The following is a 12,969-nucleotide window of genomic DNA, read 5'->3' as shown; positions in this document are numbered from 1 at the left end:
GATAAGAAGGACCCTACAAGACACGGCTCCGAGACATCCTAGGATACTTTAAAACCTTAGGCTCTGATACCAAGTTTATCACGTCTCAACCTCGGGGAGCGCGACCGGCACTCAACCGAGTGAACCTGGTCGAGCAAGCCTATTATACACTTCCTACCCAACTCACTTATAATCAAGAGGAGGCATGTTTTCATTAATTAAACAATAGGAAGATCATGTCAACATTACCAAAATGTTTCATCATTTACGTCATTGCTAAGTTCCAAAATATACACATCCTTATGATTGAGTGAAACAAGATACTAAAACACAACATAAACCGCTGACCTTAAAAACACCCATATACAACCCACATAGTGTCTACGGAGCCTCTAAATAGATATAACAGAGTACTACAAAAGTGCCGGCAACAAGGCCCCGGCTATACCTCAAGTACATCACATAAGGGACAAAAGATGTATGACCCCGAAATGAGATGGGGCTCACCAAGACTGCCGGGAGGAGGATGTACCGCTAACGCTGATCAACACTGCCTGCTATGGAATCACCTGCATCCATTTAAGACGCAACGTCCCCGGCAAAAGGCATATTAGTACCATTGAATGGTACTAGTATGTATAACTAAACACTATCTCATTAGAATGACCAATGATAGAAGAAGGAAATAATCATAAAATCAATAAAAGCCTTAAAACAACACCACAACATCAAATTGAGAATCTGTATACGGTAAAATCAGAGGGTCCGATTTTCGGCCATTACAACGCCTCGGGAGCAACGTTTCCAAAGGCTCGAAGCCACACTCGAATCTTACCCCGAGGGGACGTCAGTGTCCAGCATTGAGACAACACAAATTGATAGTTACGGTGGAACAGTGGGAATTTCCCTAGGCGCATTGCTAGGACCGACAAAGCCTAGAGGTCTAGCCTTGACCCATATCTGGGCAGTAGGTGGCTATACCTGCCCCATATCTTTGTAATTAATAGTTTTGTACTATATTGGGATTCCCCCCTCATATATAAAGGGGATCCTTGTCATTTTGTAGGGATCTGTTGCTCCATACGAAAATATACAAGAACACTCTCTCTTTCTATTACATTCTCTTGAGTTCACTACTTCACTTATTGCTTGCATTCACTGGGTTCTATTTATTGTTCATTATTTATTGCTTATTATTGGCCAAAAAGAGTCGTCATTGATCTTATTCTAACTGTTGGTCGCCTATCGCTTATCCCCGATAGCTCTCAGTCGAGCCTCAGACTCGACCCCGAGGTCCTCGAATAAGCAAGCTCGAGGCCCCGATTATTAACCATTCAGTTCGGTTATCACCTTGCTCTCAAGCTCTAATCTTGTTTCTAAGTCTTTCACATAGCATCAACTGCTTAACAACCGGCATAAAAATAGATCACGTATTTTTAGAATCCCATAATAAAAATTAATTGTTATTACCATTTTCTCGGTAAACAGTTTGGCGCCCACCGTGGGGCTAAAAATAATAGTGATTATTTTCTTGCTGGTTTAACTACGTAACGCAAGTTATCTTTCACACTTTTTCTTGTCCAAGATCTTTGATTTCAGGTCAAATGTCTAACTCAGTAAATGCACGTGAAAACATCAACCTTGAAGACCATGGAGAAAATGGTGTTGACGTCCCAGGTCTTGGTGTACCACAATGAAACCCTGAGAACGCATAAGAACTGATTCCTGTGGACGCGGTTTCACCCGACGCTCAACACGTCGAAATAAGCTCCTACACCAACAGGAGCATACATCAAGGCGACCAACAAGAAGCCCAAAAAACCCTAGCTCGGGAAGAACGGGAGGTTAGCCTTCACGTTATTTTGAAATATTGCAGGCACAACAGCTGGCTATCACTCCGCTGCAAAGTCACCAGAAAACACCTAGCATGGTAGCGCCGGGAACGGCTCCCCGGGCCGAGCATGTATCGGAGAGATCAAACAACGGGTCGGCAACTGACCCTGCCATCGTAAAGATGCTCGAGGACCTCACGAGGAGGATTGAATCGGGCGAGAAGAAGATAGAGGCCAACAATAAAAAGGTCGAGACTTACAATTCCAGGGTCGACCAGATCCCGAGAGCACCCCCGATCCTGAAAGGTATGGATTAAAAGAAGTTCATACAAAAGTCGTTCCACAGGAAGCGGCTCCGAAACCCATTCCAAAGAAGTTCAGAATGCCCGACCTTCCAAAGTATAATGGAACATCGGATCCTAATGAGCACGTCACTGCCTACACTTGTGCAGTTAAAGGCAACGACCTGAGGGACGATGAGATCGAGTCCGTCCTGCTAAAGTAGTTCGGGGAAACGCTTTCTAAAGAGGCAATGATGTGGTATCACAACCTGGCCCCAAACTCAATAGATTCATTCACCATGCTGGTAGATTCTTTCATCAAGGCACATGCTGGTGCCATCAAAGTAGCAACAAGGAAATCCGATGTCTTCAAGATTAAGTAGAGGGATAATGAGATGCTGCGAGAGTTCGTATCTCGCTTTCAAATGGAACGAATGGAACTACCACCAGTCTCCGATGACTGGGCAGTACAAGTCTTCACTCAAGGTCTGAACGAACGAAGCACGGTGGCTTCGAAACAGCTGAAACAGAACATAATCGAGTACCCGGCCGTGACTTGGTCGGATGTTCATAACCGATACCAGTCGAAAATTAGGGTTGAAGATGACCAGCTAGGGGCCCCATCGAGCTCAATATACCCAAGCAGGCTTCTGGCAAAGGAGCCAAAACCAAGCAAAGAAATGTACCGGCCACACATCGAAGACAGAAGAAATGCCCCGAGGCGCAACATACCCCGCAATGACCGAAGGATGGACCGAGGATAGAATCCTTGGGGACTCGTCAACAGGGCCAAATTTGATAGGCACATAGGGCCAATAGAGGCACCTCGCTTGTCAGAATACAACTTCAACATCGATGTATCAGACATCGTGTTCGATAAGTAAGATCAGAGACGCCAGGTGGCCCAGGCCCGTACAATCAGACCCCTCACAAAGGAACCACCCCTTAGTGTGTGAATTTCACAACACACACGGGCACATGACCGAAGATTGCCAACAACTCCGGGAAGAAGTGGCCCGATTACTCAGCAAAGGTCACCTCCGGGACTTCCTCAGCGACAGAGCCAAAAATCAGTCCCGGTAAAAAGAGGTGACCAAAAAGAACGAAGCAGATGAGCCACAAGATGTCATCCATACGATCTTTTGAGGTATTGGCGCCCTACAAGAACCCCCAACCAGGAATGCAAAAACATTCCTCAACAGGGAAAGGCCAACTCGAGGCCCCATCTCGGCTCCGCTACGGCGCACTGGTAACTTATTTTCTTGTAAACATATTTCGAATCAGACATATGCTTGTGAATCCAGGTAGCTTGGCCAATATTATCAAGTTGAAGGTGATAGAGCAGCTCGCACTGTCTAACCAAATTATGCCCGCCTTTTGAATTCCTGAATGGACCCAACTGGGCGAACAAAAAAATGAACGTGGAAACCACCATACCAGTCAATATGGTCGGCGCGGCCGCGAACACCAGTATCTCCACCGTCAAGAGGGCTGAAGGATAAACAAATAGTGAAATAGCGATAACAAGCCACACTCTCGGCTACTCCCAACTAAACAAAGCAGGGGACCGTACCACGTCCTCATCACAAGCAACTGAAGCACATCAGGGCTCGAAACATCGCCGGCACAATCTACGCTAAGGTATGACCGCCTCCCGATTCTTTTAATTTTATTCTATGCTAAACTGAGTGCAGGTACCCAATCAAAACGGTCGAAGCACTTCTCGAAGGCCTTAGGTTTCGAAAGCATGCGTTGCACTCTTTTCCTTCGCCCGGGTTTTTATCCCAATAAGTGTTTTACCGGCAAGGTTTTTAACGAGGCAATACCTATATTCTACCTAAGGAAAACTCAATGAGTATTCATGGCTTCTTTTGCAATCAACCTCGAATACTGGGGGGGCATCCCCCCAGAAGATCACCTTCTCAGAGAAGCTAAGACATTATGAATAGGGTCTCGATTGAAAATACAATGTACCGGGCCAAACGGTCGAGCGAACCGTGCCCGCATAATAACCGCCCTCAACAGCAAAGACATCTATGCTCAAGCAATCGAAGAATAATTTCAAGAAGCATTTTGCGTTTCAAAGAAGCTCGATACTTTTGAAAAAATGGCTCCTCTATCAAAAACGTATCGAACCCTCGGGGACTGCCTGAATGACCTCCGGGTCGGAGCTCCAAACTCATAAGCCCTCAACGAGGCAACATCAAAATCACGAAATGGCTCCAAAGCCAAAAAAGCCCCAAACACTCGGGGACTGGCATCGAGAACTCAAAGCCACATGACCTTCGGGTCGGATACTCCGGAATTGTAAGCCCTCAAACGAGGCATCACTGATAAGTTGGTATTTTACCAACTTATCTTGCCTTTAAACCTATACTTTTGTTATGTTTGAGTGATAAAATCATGTATTTAATGTCATTTACTTCTATTTTACAGGGTGATTGTGATTTAGAAGTAATGGTGAAGAAACCAAGTGAAAACAAGTCAAAAGAAGCCAAAAAGAGAGAAAAATCTGGGCAGTGCCCTCAGGGGTCGCAAATGCGACCAGGGCTTGGGAAAAGCGAAGTCAGCCATAAAGGTCAGTCTTCGCAAATGCGAAGAGGAGTTCGCAAATGCGAACTCAGCAAGAATAGGCAGTATTCGCAAATGCGAAGACCACTACGCAAATGCGAAGTCAACCTGGATAGTCAACCTTCGCAAATGCGAAGGTCTCATCGCAAATGCGAACCTGGGCAGTCTGGGCAAGTTTGGGAATTGCGAACTTTTGTTCACAATTGCGAAGATCGTGCTTCAGGCATGGGCGATTCTAGAATTTCACACTTTTGATCCCCAAACCATTTAATACCAGATTAGGCTCATTTGTAAAATATCTTTGGCATATCTTTGGCTTATTTTCAGTTCTTAGGGCTAGAAAGAACAAGTTTTGGAAGCTAGGGCTTTGCGCACACACTTTGGTCTTGAAGATTGAAGCTTTTGGTTGAGAATTTCTTACCCATTTATGTTGCTTTCTTCATTTTCTTGCTTTGTATTGTATATCTAAGTGTGTAGTATTTTATTCAACACTTAAATCTTATATATGGAAATATTCATGTTTAAAGTGTGGATTAAATACCTTGTTGTGCTTATGTATTGAATGATTTTTATTTATTTATGAAGTGAGTTATTCTTAGTTTAATTATTCTTGTTCTTTAATGTTTCCAAAGGGATTAGCTAACCCTAGGACTCGCCCATTAACTCCGAATTAATTTTTGAAAAGATAATTTTGGGTTGGGAAAGATTAATTAACAAGAACTTGAGGCGTTAACCCTCATTTTATAGATTCTACCTAGGGATAGGATTAAATTACTTGTAGCCATTCCGAGTGTTCTAATTGCTTTAGGGATAATTCAATTAGGAAGTCTTGTTAGTCTTCGGAAGAAGCTAATTAAGAATTATTATCCGCGGCTAATTAACATAAACTCACTCATATTTGTAAAATCATGAAATACATTGGATCGTTACTTGAGTGTAATTCCCGATGCAACCATACTTGTAGCCATTGATCATTCTACTTGCTTTCTAGGTTAGTTTACATTTCCGCATTTAGATATAAAATATTTTCAAAACCAAGTTCTTATTGTTTGGCATTGCGCGATAAGCGATAATTTTCTTACATTCCTAATCGCCTACACATTGTTCCCTGTGGGATTCGACCCCGACTCATAGTTGGGTAAATTATATTGCATGCGACCGTGTCTATTACTTTTTAGTAGTGGATTTGGACGTCATCAAAATTGGCGCCGTTGCCGGGGAACAGTTTGGCGTAATTTAGGTTGTTTGAGAAGTAAGCGAAAGTGCTTTGGTCCAAACTTGTGAATATTTGTGTAATTAATTTTTCTGACCTTGGTCTATTTTTCTTTTTTGTTTCTTGTTTATTTTCTTATTTTTGAAAAATGGCATCGTATAATGAAAATTGGTCGGATGGTAGTTGTTCATACTTTGATGACCTTTGTCCTTATTGTGGAGGACCACACTCGTGGCAAAATTGTTTACATTCTTCCGGGGGAGGATTGTGCGCACAATCTCAACCCTATGAGTGGAGTATTTGTGATAAGTGTGGTTGCCAAAATGGTCATTGGGATGATTGTGCATATTTGTCCTTCCCTTCCCCAAGCCCCTACTATGATGAATCTACCTTTTGTGATGAGAACTATAGGGCTATGGAAATGGAAGAAGTTGAGCATGGCCAAAATGGAGAGTTCAAGCTTATGTTTGAGTGTTTACTTGAAAAAGGCAACAAGGAGCAAAATGCCTTAGAGGAGCTTTTGGAGAATAGTCTCCAAAATGACTTGGCGCTTGAAAGATTGCACTCCCAAATGGATGAAATGATCGAAGCCTCAAGGGTTCAAAAAGACTCGGAAGTGAATGAAAGCCAAGGACCTTCCTTGGAGATTGAAAGTGAAAATCCTTCCTTGGCACTTGATCAAAACCAAGAAGAACTCTCAAATGCTCAAAATGAGAAAATGATGCTCATGTTGGAGACCATTCTTGAAAATGAGGAGAAGCACAACTTTGCACTCGAGGACTTGAAACAAAGTTTGGCACACAATGATGAACACATCCGCACTTTGGAAGATCAAATGCAAATATTGGTTGAGGCTCACTATGCCCACCAACTTGAGAGTGTGGAAGAAAGCCAAGAAGAGTCCAATTCCGAGGAAGAAAGTGAGCTTTACTTTGAGGATTCAAGAATTGAACATCCGCCAACTGACTCCATGAGTACTAATGATGCCGAGAAAAATATGGAATTAGAGTCAACCGGTATAAATGCAAATGTGGTTGAGATTGACTCTAGTCTGGGGGAAGAAGAGGATGTCAAAATAGAAAAATTGCAAGTTGGAGGTTTGAAGACACATTCCAAGCATTTTTCAATATTGGAATTGTGTGGTGACACGGAAGTTGAACCACATGAATCAATGAAGGACTGCGAGGAGGAAAAACTCATGCCAAGCATCTTACAATGTGAGGAAACAAGAAAGCAAAATGACATTCCTCACTTGAGAGCCAAGAAATGCAAAATGAAGAATTTAAGGCTTGGCTCGATCATCAACTTACCACCCCCCATCGCTCGTGGTCACAAGCTTGATGCCAAGCTAGGTGCCCAGTTCATATCATCCAAGTGGCGAGAAAAGTGATAATGTTGAGTTGCATCGTGCCACGACGTTAAATGCGGCGCTTGGTGGGAGGCAACCCATCGTTTTTCAAAATTTTTGGTCATTTTTGAAATTTTCTTTTTTAGAATAGCTTAGAATATTATTTGTAACTAATCTGCCAATTTTTAGATTTTTTTGAGTCGATGTAAACAGGTCGGAGTGGTTCGGAGGGTCAAAACCAGTAGCTGCAGAAAACTGTGCAAAATCCTCTGCTATAACCGCTTCTGCGTCTTTTGGACCGCATCTGCGGTCACGCAGAAGCGGACGTCTAACCGCAGAAGCGCAGAACCTCGTAGAAGCGGTCCTCCAGCCGCTGAAGCGACTCCGCAGAAGCGGTAAATATTCGCAGAAGCAGAAGTCGCCCAGGTTTTGAGTGTTAAAACAATTTTGAAACGGTTCATTTGCTAAAAAACACTCCCACACTGTATCCCCCTGCCCTAACTCCCCAAAAACGAAAAAAAAAATCTCCAAAATTCAAATAAGCTTGTTCGTAATTCCTTTCTCTTGCACAAACTCAGGTAATGCCCTCTAATCTTCATCTCTTGCCTTACATTGTCTCTACTTCTTCTAAGCCAACAGTTTTTTCTTTATTTTGTTTAATTTTTCTGGTTGTTTTTCTTTTTGTTTTGAATTATTGTTGTTAGCTTTAAGAAGTGAGGGAATATGGTTGAGTGTAGTCATGTGTGTGCTGTTAGATTGAGGAAAATCGTGGGAAGTCTGAGTACCCGATTTGTGCGAAAAAGAATGCATTTTAACTTGCTCGCAATGTGTTCGATATAATGCTTGAATGCAATTTTCTTGCTAAACATCGCAAAGTTAGTCTCCATTGAATCATGTTCTCATGTATTGCATCAATTTTGAATTTAGATGCCAAAAATTTGGGTGGAAAATGAAAAAAAAAAATTTCGGGTACAGTGATATTGGGAAGAAGATGACAGAAACCGCCGAAGCGGGAAAATTTTCGCAGAAGCGACATCGCTTCTGCGGGTGAAATTCTGCAGAAGCGGAAACTGGAAAAATATAAAAAAAAAACACAGAAGCGAGAAAATTTCCGCAAAAGCGGAATCGCTTCTGCGGTTCAAATTCCGCAGAAGCGAAAACTGGGTAATATTTGCAAACCCAGTAGCTTTGCAACTGCTGCTTCCCGAGCCCGTTCAACCTAACTTTTTGGCTCAATTGCAGTGTTTTGAATTGCTTAACATGATTCTATTGCCCGACTGATCTTGTGTTGATTTTTTGTAGGTGTTTCAAGTTAAAATGAACCCAAACACGAGCGGAACACAACGGGAAATTCAAGAAGAGATTGATGAGCCTTTTGATGAATCGCGCTTCATGTCTGCTGCATGTCAGCGTCGATATTTGGACGACCTCGTCACGAGAAAGATAATTCTTTAAAAGGGCATACATGAAGACAAGTTGGCAGAAAAACTTCCAGATTTCTATGCCTGGCTCAACTCATTAGGATGGTCTTGCTTCATACCCACTCCTTGCAAAGCCAATGAGGAGTGGGTTCGTTTGTTTTATGCCAACCTCAAGCACACAAATTTTGACAGCCCACAATTAGTCATCAGAGGGAGATTGGTAAGGTTCGGGATCGAGCAAATAAATGACACCCTTGGCATTGCGAACTATCCGATAGAGCCAATGCAAGAAAAAGATTATTGTGAAAATGGAGCATGGCTTGTATCAGAACTCTTCCCTCTGCACTTGAGAGAAAAATGGGGNCCGAGCAAATGAGCAATGGGTGAGGGAATTTTATGCAAACCTCCCAGCAATCCGGCTAAAAAAGCCCCATAGGAGGATTCGGGGGAAAATGGTGCACTTTGGGGCTGAAACTGTGAATAACTTCTTTCATTTGCCACACCACGACATGGCCCCATTCAAGGCAAAAGACTGTGCTTCAGGGGAGTGGTTGGTGTCAAAATTATGCCCAGGTGTAGAGGTTCCATGGGCAGCTGAGAAAAGGGGGATAACATCAAAAGAATTCACTGCCGAAGCGAAGATATGGCTCGCAATCATATGCAGCCGTATCTCCCCTGTTTCAAACATATGGAACGTCCCAGTCACACGAGCTCAGATGATAGCCTGCATTCTTGACGGTATTCAGCTGAATGTTGGTGAGCTCTTCATCAATGAACTGAGGGAGTATCCGATGCAGAACAGTCCTTCATTGATTTTCCCATCGCTTATCACTGAGCTGTGTCAGCTTGCTGGGGTGGAAGAGGCTCCAGGGGACAACTGGATAGATCCGGGAAAGCCACTGCATCCATTGAAGACGAGAGGAGAGGGCGGCGCAGTGAAGACCAAAAAGAGAAAGTTGGTTTCTTCTTCTTAGGTTGATCCGAGTAGTCAGCCGTCATCCTCTACAGCAGGACCATTTGCTGTGCTTGGCGAGGAGATGCGAGTGATTCGCGAGCTAGTGGCTGGTCTTCCCCAGGGACCTGGGGAGAAATCTGAGGGACCTGCTTACATCTCAAAGAAAGAATTCCAGAAATACATTGAAGATCAAAGGAAGCAGGGGGATCACCTCAAAGCACTGGAGAAAGCATACACTGAGCTGGCCTAGAAGCATGGTGAATTGAGCACTTCACATGACAACCTGGAAAAGTCCCACACCCAGATGGTAAAAAGGGAGAAGAAAAGAGATAAAATCTTTACTCGCATGTGGAAGGGTGTGAAGGGGCTGTGGAAGGTCCTAAAGCCTCAGGACCGGATACCATCGACCAGGGCTGTGGAGGATGATGAGGTTCCTGTTGAGTGGTCCGAGGAGGAAGGAGAGGAGGATGATTCTGACTCAGATAGCGAGGAGAGCAGTTGATGCAGTATTCAGGGAGCACTTTCCTTCATTTTTACTCTATCATGTTTTGTTGCATTGGGGACAATGCAATATCTTTGGTTGGGGGTGGCTTCTTGTATAACTGTTATTTTAGCATAACTGTGGATATTTGGCAGATTAGTACTGTGATTGTTTTTCATTTTGTTATTAGTATATTTCTATATCATGTGTTATATTAGTATGTTGATATTAGTATGTTTAGTTACTTGATATTTATTAGCTTCTTAATTTTTTTTTATTTTTAGTATGCTTTGTGTTAGTGGCGATATCCTTGGTTTTCTTTATACCACGGTTCTTTTTCCAAGGATGCCAATTTTCTTCTTGAACCGGGTAATTGTAAAAAAAAATTTGTCGACTTTTCCCGATGATGGATAGATTGACAACTTTCTTAAGGGAATTAGTCTTGTAGTTAGGATTAGCTTTTGTTAAATTAGGAAAATAAAGGGTTTGAGTTGGGATTTGTGCCCATTGACCATGTTGTGGCTTGCTTGGTACCAATATGATTTAAACCTTGGCATATGAATTTTTGATTGTTGAAAAAGAAAACGATTGAAGTAAAAAATGTCATGACCTTTTAGATTCAATTTTTGGCTCTTTAATTCACTAAATAGCTTTCTTTAGGCTATAGGTAAACTCTTTGCGTCATTGGTTCTAATTGGATTTTGGATTTATATTCCACTTGAGTTTTCATGTGCCATGTGTGGTGAGGTTTATTTCTGAGTTCTTTTGTAGTACTTGTGGTCTAGAAATTGCCCGGAATGTGCTTTAGGGCGAAATTATAGACTAACTTCGTTTGAAAAATGATATTAGGCCTTCCTTGGACCGCTAGTATACCTTACATTTCCTACCCTTAACTATTTTCCCTAGTCAACCCATTTTGAGCTTTTAACCTTATTCTTTGGCAACCATATTACAAGCTTAAATCCTTTGTTCTTAATTGATCTAGCTTTTGACACCTTACCTCCCTAAGTACTTTGAAAGTGTAAATATAGGCTAAAAGCCTAAGTTTGGGGGTTGAAGGTTAGAAAAGTTGTGATATGGAAGTTGTTTGAAAAGGTGGAAGGTAGAGAAAAAAAAAATGAAATCTTCTTTGACTTTGAAAAAAAAAAAGAAAAAGAACCAAAAATGTATATAGAATGAAGTGACAAAAAGTCGTGAGTAGAGGGAAGACTAGGTGTGGAATGAAAAGTGAGGAAAGGATGGAAAATGTTTTTGAAGGAAGGAGACTTTAACCAAAATTTTGCCTTACCCTAACCAAAAGCCTAAACTGCAACCCTTTAAGTCCTAATTGATTTTGAACCAAGTTGTCTACATTAGTGGAGGAATACATGAAGGGCAAGCCTATGGTACTACTTGTATGCATTTGAACATTTTTTTGAGAGAGAGCTAATTCTTTCCATTTGATATCCCATTTTTGTTTTGAAATTAAGATTTATGAGTGTGGGATCCTCTCTTAAATGTGAGGGCACATGAGATTTGAGTTGTGAATTTAATCCCATTTTCAATTGGAAAGAATGACCAAAGAAAGTTGATTGTGATAGAGAGGCAAATTTTGAAGCTTTAGTGTCATGACTTGATTGCTACTTTGATTTGCATTAGTGTTTGAGCACTTGAAGTATAATGAAGTTTATGTGAAGTGCTTGATAATTCATATGCTTTGGAGTAATTGTTGGTACCAATCAAAGTCATGCATTTGTGCTTAAAGTAGACTTTCTTTTTGGCTTGGTGTGATAGGATATGAGGTTGATTTAGCCACTTGGGAAGAGATTTTGTCGTTTTCGTTGCTTGAGGACAAGCAATAGTTCAAGTTTGGGGGTGTGATAAGTTGGTATTTTACCAACTTAGCTTGCCTTTCAACCTATACTTTTGTTATGTTTGAGTGATAAAATCATGTATTTAATGTCATTTAATTCTATTTTACAGGGTGATTGTGATTTAGAAGTAATGGTGAAGAAACCAAGTGAAAACAAGTCAAAAGAAGCCAAAAAGAGAGAAAAATCTGGGCAGTGCCCTCAGGGGTCGCAAATGCGACCAGAGCTTGGGAAAAGCGAAGTCAGCCATAAAGGTCAGTCTTCGCAAATGCGAAGAGGAGTTCGCAAATGCGAACTCAGCAAGAATAGGCAGTATTCGCAAATGCGAAGACCACTTCGCAAATGCGAAGTCAACCTGGATAGTCAACCTTCGCAAATGCGAAGGTCTCATCGCAAATGCGAACCTGGGCAGTCTGGGCAAGTTTGGGAATTGCGAACTTTGTTCGCAATTGCGAAGAACGTGCTTCAGGCATGGGCAATTCTGGAAGTTCACACTTTTGATCCCCAAACCATTTAATACCCGATTAGGCTCATTTGTAAAAGATCTTTGGCTTATTTTCAGTTCTTAGGGCTAGAGAGAACAAGTTTTGGAAGCTAGGGCTTTGCACACACACTTTGGTCTTGAAGATTGAAGCTTTTGGTTGAGAATTTCTTACCCACTTATGTTGCTTTCTTCATTTCCTTGCTTTGTATTGTATATCTAAGTGTGTAGTATTTTATTCAACACTTAAATCTTGTTTATGGAAATATTCATGTTTAAAGTGTGGATTAAATACCTTGTTGTGCTTATGTATGGAATGATTTTTATTTATTTATGAAGTGAGTTATTGTTAGTTTAATTATTCTCGTTATTTAATGTTTCCAAAGGGATTAGCTAACCCTAGGACTCGCCCATTAACTCCGAATTAATTTTGGAAAAGATAATTTGGGGTTGGGAAAGATTAATTAACAAGAACTTGAGGCGTTAACCATCATTTTATAGATTCTACCTAGGGATAGGATTGAACTACTTGTAGCCATTCCGGGTGTGCTTAATCT

The sequence above is a fragment of the Nicotiana attenuata genome, unplaced genomic scaffold (genome assembly GCF_001879085.1).
Source record: "Nicotiana attenuata strain UT unplaced genomic scaffold, NIATTr2, whole genome shotgun sequence".
NCBI classification, from domain to species: Eukaryota; Viridiplantae; Streptophyta; class Magnoliopsida; order Solanales; family Solanaceae; genus Nicotiana; species Nicotiana attenuata.
Note: the sequence above shows the minus strand (reverse complement) of the source record.